The following is a 7,338-nucleotide window of genomic DNA, read 5'->3' on the forward strand; positions in this document are numbered from 1 at the left end:
GGACAGGGTAGGCGATGTGCTGCTGGCTCGGCCCACGGACAGGGTAGGTGATGTGCTGCTGGCTGGGGCCACGGGACAGGGTAGGCGATGTGCTGCTGGACCAGGCCATGACAGAGTAGGCAATGTGCTGCTGGCCCGGGCCACGGGACAGGGTAGGCGATGTGCTGCTGGCTCAGGCCACGGGACAGGGTGCGGGCGCAGGGCAGTGCTGGCCGAGGAGCGGGCTCCCAGGGTTCTGACGCCTCGTCGTGCTTTCGGGATGAAGATCTCCAGCCCTGTAGATCTCAGAGAATATCCCGGAGTTCTGTCAGCAGTCGTGCAGAAAACAGGGTGACTCCAGGAAAATAAGTAGCCTGCAGTGTCTAAGGTGTGCGGTGCTTCATGACGGTCTTAGTGGGCGAAGTGGTTTCGGCTGGCCACAGATTCTAATGGCAGTGCTGGGAGGCTGCCGGGCGGCTGTCAGCAGCAAGCAAGGCGGACTGGCATGGACTGGCCACGGAGGCTGGAAGCCACACACTCACGGGCAGGCTGCTCTGAGGGGGCTGGAGGCAGGAGGCGCCCTCCACTGGGCCTGCACCCTCGCAGGACCACGTGCACGTGCGCCTCGTGGGCTGCTTCCACAGGCGGCTCCCGTGGCAGGCTTTCTCCCACATGCTTGGGGAGGCTTCTGTGCCTCGGCCTTCCGTCAGCGCCACGCCGGAATAGGAGGGAAGCGCCCTGATGCTAGCAGGGCTCTCCTGCTCGGTGAATATTACAGCTTGCTTAGCATAAAATGGGGTCCTCACCCTAGAAAGAATGACTGCCGTCTGAAATCAACCAGTAACAAATGCTGGAGGGGTTGTGGGGAGAAAGGAACGCTTCTCCACTGTGGGTGGGAGTGCAGGCTGGTGACACCGTTGTGGAAATCAGTGTGGAGAGTCCTCAGAAACCTAGGATCAGAGGTCCCATTCGCCCTCGCTGTTTTTTCAGAAGAATTCACAACATCGTACCATAGTGACCCATGTTTATAGCAGCACAATTTGTAATAGTTAAATCTTGGAAACAACCCAAATGCCCATCCAGGAATGGCCAGGAATAGGCAAAAATGATCGGTATTTTTATATAATAGAGTATTCCTCAGCTATAAAGAAAGATCAACTGGAGGCTTTTATAGGTAAATGGACATAACTGGAGAACACACTGTGGCTGAAATTGGCTAGACTCACATGTGGGAGGGTCGTACTGTCTCCTTAAAGATTTTGTAGGCTTATGTCTGATAATCAGAACAATTGGGCCAGGGAGATGGCTCAGTGGAATAAGCGCTTCCCTGGCAAGCACAGGGGCCTGAGTTCAATCCCCGGTTCTGCAAAAAAACAAAACCAAACCAAAACAAAACAAAAAAACAACAAGAACAATTACTCTGAAAACAACAATATGGAATATGATAATTCTTCTTTTTTTTTTTTTTTTTTCTTGTGGAACCGACGATTGAACTCAGGCCCTTTCTCTTGCCAGGGAAGTACTTCTTCCACCGAGCCATCTCCCCGGCCCCCAGACAATTGTTGTTGAATTCATACCATACTGTTTTTTTAAATTCTGTATCATTTGTAATGTTTTAAATCTTTTTATTCTCTTTAAGATCAGGAAAAAGAAACAGAAAGAGTAAATAAGACTGAAAAGGTACAATAGATATGGAAAGAAACTTCTCAAAAAGGAAAAAATAACTGGGATGAAGGAACAAGATAGCTAATATACTGGTACTACTAATTTCTATTAGTTCATTGAAAGGAACAGCTAGTGTTTATATTGTTTGATCAAGGGCCAGCCAAATAGCTCAGTGGATTAAAGTGGCCGCAAGCAGGTGCAGTGCCTGGGGTGCCTGCCGTGCTGGCCCTGCCCCCCAGGTACTCTGAGATGGCAATTGAGACAGGGTGTGGTGGTGCGCACCTGTAATCCCAGCTCTTGGGAGGCTGTAAACAGGCAGATCACTACGAGTCTGATCTAGTACCCTGAACACCCTGTAGACCCTTCCTTAAAATACAAAAATAAATAAATCCTCTCTCTCTCTCTCTCGCTCTCTCTCTCTCTCTCTCTCTTTACATATATATATATATTGTTTGATCAATCTTATGGCCTGTATCTGGTAATTTGAACAACTGCCTTGAAGATGACAATATGCAATACAATAAGCATTGTTGGGCTGGGGAGAAGGCCTGGCAAGCACAAGGTTCCAAGCTCGATCCCAGGACTACGTGTTGTACCAGCCCTGGATCCCTGGGCACAGCATGCCAGCCCCAGAACTGGGTGTTGTGGTGCACACCTGTAATCCTAGCCCTAGGGAGCCTGAGACAGGAGGGTCACTATGAGGCCAAACTGCATAGAGAGACCCTGTATAAAAAGAAAAAAAGAAAAAAATATATATATGCACACACACATATAAATCATTGTTAATTTCTTATATTGTTTTGAAATTCTGTATTGTTTTTAGTTTTAAAAATGCTCTTTAAAATAAAAATGATGAGAAAAAGAAGAAAAAATAAATTAAATATGGTCTTTTGAAGCTAGTTGTGGAGGTAGATGCCAGTAATCCCAGCACCCAGGAGGCTGAGGCAGAAAGATTAACACAGGGCCAGCCTGGGTTACCTAGTGTGCTCACGGCCAGCCTGAACTACAAAACAAGACTCTATTCAATAAAAACCAAAAAAGTGGCACTGGAGCGCATCTTATTGTCATTGCCTGAAACCTTTATGCACATGCGTAACTCATTTCCCATTTCCCACTAGCCTTGCTATGAACTTCGGCGTCACAATTCACTCCTGGACTACTGGAGACAGCACTTAGAAAATGTAAGCGGGAGTGCTTTCTTGTGGCCCGCCCCTGTGGCATTCGGTGGACTCTCAGGGGAGGGTGTCTGAACCACTTGCTGCTGTCGTGCTTCTCAGGCGTGGTAGCTCCTACGCGTGAATCGCCTCTCTAGGCATGCTGGCAGCGCGGGCGAGCCCTTGAGCTGCGTCTGCAGCGCTCCATTGCGCAGCTACCGAGAGCCTGTCTCCGAAGCTAACTGCACACGGTGACGTGGGAAGTGGCTTCACTGTGGCGCCATGGCTGCTGGTGCGTCCTCCGCAGGTGCCTGGGGGTGCCCACACCAGGCAGCGCGTGGTGGTTCTGACTCCAGGGTCACTGTGACGCTGAGTCTTGAGGACGCCTGCTGTTCTGCAGTCCACACTGATGGACAGGACCCTGAGGTCCCAGGGCTCGTGGAGGCCTCAGGCGAAGGAGAGAGGGAGGGTGGCCTGGAGCTCTGGAGAGGAGATTTGGGCATGTGGCCTCGGGCTCAGTCACGTTTGCTCTGGGCCGTGTTTGCCCCCTGGCTCTGTGGATGCTGGTGCTGACGTAGCTCCTGCCCTTGTTGCCCTGCCCAGTGGGAAGCTCCCACTGGAGCTCACAGGAGCGTGAGCAATTCCTGCTGGGCCGTGCGGTGTCTGCACGAAGGCTCCATGTGTGTGGTGAACCCCCCTTGCATTGTGTGGGGCAGGACAGCCAGGGTGGCCGCGGATACCGGGGCGACAGCAGACAGAGCTGAGGCTGAAGTCCATGTCCTGGCAGTATCGGGGTGGGCACTGGCCCTCTGGGCAGTGGGGTGTTAGCACTGTGGGCACCAGGCCTTCCCGCTGGGGCAGCCCCCGTCTCTTTGCCAGGCCCTGCAGAGAGAGCACATGGTGGTGCAGAGCCCAGGTGCTTTGTTGTGCTGCTGGGGGCTGCAAGCACAGCAGATTCCTGCCCTGCACAGGAGACATGAGGCTGCGATGAGACCTCTGAGGAGGCCACTTTCCTGGCAACCCAGAGAGGAGCCCAGGCTCTGCTCAGCTCAGCTCGGAGATGGGCGGGGTAGAAATCACCATTGTTCTTGGGCAGTGCAACAGGCCGCCTCTACTGGCCCCTGCTGGGCTGGGCCCACAGCAGCCAGGGCCTGCAGGGGCGCTGCAGCAGCACCCGGGGCAGAAGCTCCCGATCTGCTGAGAACCTCAGGCCTCATGCACCTCTGAGCCCTGCAGGCGGGCCTGGCCCTTTGCAGAGACGGAGCTGGAGGGCTCAGTGACTCCGGAAGGGCAGAGGCTTTAGCCTTCTGAGTGCATGAGTTACGGGATCGCATGCACGCAAATCTCTCCCTTCTAAGCCAGGTGCTGTCCCAACTCTGACAGTGAAGTGTGTCAACTTTTTGACTAAATAATGCATAGACAAGAGAAGGGAGGACGCAGTTGCAATCAAAATTCCCAACTTCTCTGTGCAGTTGAATCATAGTCTGCTAGACCCAGGGATTTTGAGGGGAGATTGTTGGGGGGTGGTATAAGGGTGGGTACAGCTGCTGTCCAAAGGAACATGGCGCCTGTCATGTGTGCTCGCAGGAATGACGCGTATACGTGGAAACTGTGTGGCTCTGCTACAAGCTTCCTCTGATAGTAGCCTCCGTAGGTAGATGAGTTCCATGTTCTAGTGTTAATTTTTAGAGAGTAAAACTCTGGCTACAAGAGCTTTATTTATTGGGGCTATAGAAAGCTAACAACTGATCAAATAGTATTTGAGTCCAGGAATTTCTGATTCTCTCCACATACTTTCCAGTATAATCTTGTCTTTCAAGGGTAATTTAATTCAGTGCCCTGGAAAACTACAAAGCTTTTATTGTGTGCAAGACAGCGAAGTGGGTGTGGGGCTAGCAGGCGACACAGAGTGTGGAGAGGCCAAGGTCCAAGCGGCGACCTGTGTGGCAGCCCCCCTTTCCTGTGCATTGCTGGGGTGAGCAGAGTGCACACGCGGCACGAGCACTCAGAGCCCCTGAGGTGGCACTGCAAGTGTCTTCATTCGTGTTAAAGCACACACATTTCGTACCCCACTGCTGAGCACGGCCGCAGACATGACAGCTTACAGAAAAGCTTTGTGTATTAGACTCGTCCTTGCCTTGGATTCTTTAAAGATGCAAGAGAATTAGTAACTCAGCAAGTGCGTCTCTGTGGCCTCGGATCGCGTCGGCTTTTTATGTTGCCATGAGGGCTGACAAGGTTCCTGCGTACGTCTCTGCTTGGAGGCTGCAGAGGAAGAGCAGGAGCGTGCGTCTCTCTGGAGTACTCCAAAGACAGGAGAAGCTCTGTGCAGGAAGAGAAGCCGCGTGTGGCCCGACCCTTGGAGCAGGACGCAGTATCGGGCACACAGGAGAGAAAGGGTCAGGTGTCTGGACAAGTGGGAGCGCGCCCGCCTGAGGGAGGTGTGCGGCTTGTTTCCGGGAAGACCGGGTTGCCTGTTTACTTCTACGCAGTCATTTACAGGGAGCCTGCGTCCTTCACTGGCCAGCTCTTCACACCCAGGAGTGGGGCTCCTGTTGTCTTCAGAGTTCAGGAGAAGAATGACAGGTGCCCCACGCTGTGGCAGCTGCTGTGCGCCACTCAGTGTAGGCGAACCTGGCACAGCAGCATAGCCTGCAGTGTTCTGCATGCAAGGAAAATGGACAGTGGAGGGAGTCCTGAGACAGTGAGAGCACACCCCGCCTCTGAGAAGAGTGCCACACTTCCTTGGGACCCAGCGTGTTTTCCTTTTCTGCCTCAGCTCTTGGCAGTTGCTGCTTTATGACAGGGACCTCCATGAGAGGCTTGGCGCTGAGGCCCTAGCATCTCTTGAGAGGTCAGTAAAGATCCCCTCCTAGATTCAGTTATTAAGACAATATTTCATCCTACTTTGTCCCCGAAACCATCTAGAAAGCTGGAAGGATTGCAGGCAGGACCTCGGACTTCCAGTTGTCCACACGAGATGAGCACAGTTAGTAAAACCACACGGGAAGCGGGAAGCAGGATTCCTCCCCCCAGGCAGTCCAGACAGAGGCGCCACTGCTGGGAGAGAGCACAAGCTCTGGGCAGAAGGGAGTGGATCCCAGGGCCTCAGCCCCGGCCGGGCCTGGCCTGTCTGCAGTCTCTCCCTCTCAGTGTCCCTGCTCCACTGACCTAAGGCTCAGGACCTCATACTTCCTGAGGGGTTCTCCTGCCATTTTTGTTGTTAGTTTTTTATGCCTAAACATCAGTCTATTCTGAGGTCTCTCAAGGCATGCAGCAACCCATCCACTCAATACAAATTTAATTTCCCACTATAAAATGATAGATTTCTTTCCAATATTGAATACACTAATGTGGGTCAGATCTCATTTTCTGTAACTCCAATTGGAAACCACTAGATTGATAGTCCTTCTTTACATGAAGGTCTACCTTGTAAAAATATAAGAGGACAGTCTTGGCCAGAATCAGGTGGCAGGAAGTGGAGGCAGAACACGATCTGCAGGCAGGACAGGGTGCGTCGGAGCTGTGTGTGTGTGGCCCTGTTTGAGGACACTGTGGAGGACGCTTGGCTTGGCTGTGCCCCTCCCATCGGGCTGTTTGCTGACTCTTCTGTTAAGACTGAGTCACTCTGTTTCCATCCAAGGTCTGGGGCCTCCCGGTATCACTGTTCTTTAGAATTTTGGACCAGTCTGTTGTGAGGTCTACTCACAAGCCCACCAGGAGGCGGGACCAGCAGGGCCCTGTCCCTGTCTGCCTCTGTAGGGTAGGCAGGCCCTGTAGAGCCTAAAATATCTCCCCAGTATCTTAATGCATAAAATCAAAACCCAAGGTGTTTTGTACGACAAAGAGAACCACTCGCTTTCTCCCTCGTTTACTACCACTGCCACCGTTTCTGCGGGCCTTTCAGAATGGCCTCCTTCCTGTTGCCAAGTGCAGGTCCTTGAGCTCCTCTCTCGAGGCCACACAGAGGCTCTTAGGATGACGTTCTCCATGCTGCGGGACCAGGGTCTCCCGTAATCAGCTGCTCCTTGGAGAGCACATAGTGCTGCTCTCTTTCCCAGCAAACAGAGCTTGGAACGGGCGACTGTGCAGGAGGCCGTTATGCCCCCATTTGCTGTGCCAGCTGCCAGACCCGGGTCCCCCAAAGAATCATGGAGCAGTGACCGGAGAAGCCGATTGGGAATGAAGCCTGCTGAGGCTGTGGCCCAACAGGCAGCTTTGATGTGTGCAGTGGTGTGGGACCGCAGACAAGGAGGGCGGAGACAGAGGGCGGAGACGGGGGAGACAGAGGGCGGAGACCGGGAGGGTGGAGATCAGGAGGGCGGAGACAGAGAGGGCGGAGACAGGGAGGGCGGAGACCGGGAGGGCGGAGGCAGAGTGGGCGGAGTCAGAGAGGGCGGAGACAGAGGGCGGAGACAGGGGGAGACAGAGGGCGGAGACAGAGTGGGCGGAGACAGGGAGGGCGGAGACCGGGAGGGCGGAGACAGAGAGGGCGGAGACAGAGAGGGTGGAGACAGGAGGAGACAGAAGGGGCGGAGAC

Source organism: Octodon degus, unplaced genomic scaffold (genome assembly GCF_000260255.1).
Source record: "Octodon degus isolate 3935 unplaced genomic scaffold, OctDeg1.0 scaffold00034, whole genome shotgun sequence".
NCBI lineage: Eukaryota > Metazoa > Chordata > Mammalia > Rodentia > Octodontidae > Octodon > Octodon degus.